Consider the following 2,954-nt stretch of genomic DNA (forward strand, 5'->3'; position numbering starts at 1 on the left):
GAATTTTCCAGGCAAGAATACTGGAGTGGGTTGCCATTCCCTTCTCCAGGGGATCTTCCCAAACCAGGGGTTGATCCTAGGTCTCCAGCATCACAGGCAGATTCTTTACTGTCTGAGCCACCATGGATTAACTCCATTTCCAGCCCTTCTCTCTTCTCTGGAGAATGGAGGGTTGGGCTGAAAATTCCAAACTTCTTACCATGGCTTGGTCTTTCTGGTGATTGGTCCCCATCCAGGAGCCTACCCAGAGCCCACCCAGAGTCATTAGATTAAAAGATGCTCCTATTGGTCTTATCACTTAAGAGTTGATAAGGGATTTAGGAGACCTGTGTCAGGGACCAGAGGCAGAGACCAATATCTTTTCTATTATCACACAATACCCCACGAAGAAAGACAACTTAATGCAATGCATGACACTTGATTAGATCCTGGGTCAAAAGAAAGAACATTTTGGGGACATTTGGGGAAAGTTTGAGTACAAACTGTGTATTAGTTATTGCTGTATAACCAGTCATTTCAAAATGTAGTGGCTTAAAAGACCAATGATCATTTAATTTCTCACAATTTCTTTGCTTAGGCATTTGGGAGTGGCTTGGTTGGACAGATCTGGCTCAGGCTCAATTTTGAGGTTGTATTAAGAGGTTTAACTTAGGTTGCAGGATCCACTTCCAAGGTGATTCATTCAAACGGTGTAAGTTAGTGCTGGCAAATTGGCTCCTCTTCATGTGGCTGCTTGGGCATCTTCATTATATGGCAAGTGGCTTCCCCTAGAATGAGCAAGCCAAGAGACCAAGGTGGAAATTGTAATACCCCTAGATTTAGAATCACAAACCATCACCTCCATCCTGTTGTATTCTATTTGTTACAAGAACCAGCCCTGATTCAAAGTAGGAGAGAACTGCATAAACATGTGAACACCGAGAGATGAAGATTGGGTGCCATCTTGGAGGCTGGCTGGTACAGATTTTATATTAGATGAAACATTATATTAATTTAAATTTCCTGAATATTATTAATGTCCTTGTTCTTAAGAGAAATGTGCTAAGGTATTTAAGCTGAAATATCAAAATGTGAGCAATTCTCTCTCAAATGGTTGAGCAAAAGTAATCATAAATAAAAACAACTAAAAACACCCTATTGGGGCTTCCCTGGTGGCTCAGTGGTAAAGAATTTGCTGGAAAATGCAGGAGGTACAGGTTTGATCCCTGACCTGGGAAGATCCCACATTCATTTATGCACCACAGAAGACCAACAAACTCTACAACTAGGACTCCTCCTCCCGACCTTGCCCGAGAGCCAGTTGCTCAACTTTTATCAGCACACACACATTTACACACACACACATACATATATTTGCACACATATAGTTAGAAAGACAGAGGCAAAGAGAGAAAGAGAGGGAAGAAATGAGGCAAATGACAAAAACTGGCAACCTAGGGGAAGAATACATGGGTGGATTCTTACACTCTTACGCTATTCTTGCAACTTTTCTATAGATTTAAATTTTTTTCAGAAAAAGCTGGGGAAAAATTAAAAATATAATCAGGGAAAATATGTAGAAATATATCATAGATGAAAAAATATTGGTCATTAGTTGATTTAGTTAAGTTGGATGAAGTGCTTTTATGATTTATTATAATATTCTTCCTACTTTGGTATATTCTTAGTTTTTCATAATAAAAAATTAACGAAGTATATATAAAACAAATTAACATACAAAGGCAGTTAACCAGCAAGAAACACTGCCAATACATGACAAATGTTAAGGGCAAAAATGTTAATTGAAATCTGCTAATTAGGCTTAGGTGAAGCACTACAAGAGACAGTACATATTCAAAGGACAAGTGTTTGCAAGAAAATCTGAATGTTCAATAACCATACTAGGGATAGGTTGCCTCTACTTTTATAAGGCCTGAACCTTAATCCTTCATTCTACTTGACTTCTACTGAGAGTCAAACTGAACAACTGAACATCAGGAATTTGTGTTTTGTACACAGTAGGCAATTAATATCTATATATTGAATGAATTAAGAGAAGAATAGGTCCCTGTCCTGCTCTCTTTCTAGATAGGTAACTCCATAAACAAGCACTAACACTCTTCTGGCCTAAGACAGAGAGAGACCAGGTAAAGAGAACTGTTGCTCAGTAGCTCAGTCATGTCCGACTCTTTGCGACCTGAGGGACCGCAGCACACCAGGCTTCCCTGTCCTTCACCATCTCTTAGAGCTTGCTCAAACTCATGTCCTTTGAGTCAGTGATGTCATCCAACCATCTTATCCTCTGTCGTCCCTTCTCCTTCTGCCTTCAATCTTTCCCAGAACAAGGGTCTTTTCTAATAAGTCAGCTCTACACATCAGGTAGCCAAAGTATTGGAGCTTCAGCTTCAGCATCAGTCCTTCCAATGAATATTCAGGATTGATTTCTTTTAGGACTGACTGGTTTGATCTCCTTGCAGTTCAAGGGACCCTCAAGAGTCTTCTCCAATACCACAGTTCGAAGGTATCAATTCTTTGGCGCTTAGCCCTTTTTAATGGTTCAGCTCTCACATCCGTACATGACTCCTGGAAAGACCATAGCTTTGACTATATGGACCTTTGTCAGCAAAGTCGCTGCTTTTTTAATATGCTGTCTAGGTTTGTCATAACTTTTCTTCCAAGGGGCGTCTTTTAATTTCATCACTGCAGTCACTGTCTGCAGTGATTTTGAAGCCCAAGAAAATAAAGATAAAATAATGAGAACCATGGAGAGCCCAATTGGAAGGATGGGTATTACAGCTCCTGAAGAAACTATCCTTTCCCCCAGAGATGGAGCAAGGAGCAAGTCCTGCTTTAAAGTCATGAGACCTGTACGGTCACACCACACTTGATTTAATGCTTTGTTGTTGCCATTCTGAAATCTTTAAACTTCTACTTATTATTATTCTTTTTGCCTGAGCTGTGCAGCATGTGGGATT

This window comes from Bubalus kerabau, chromosome 6 (assembly GCF_029407905.1).
Source record: "Bubalus kerabau isolate K-KA32 ecotype Philippines breed swamp buffalo chromosome 6, PCC_UOA_SB_1v2, whole genome shotgun sequence".
Classification (NCBI taxonomy): Eukaryota; Metazoa; Chordata; class Mammalia; order Artiodactyla; family Bovidae; genus Bubalus; species Bubalus kerabau.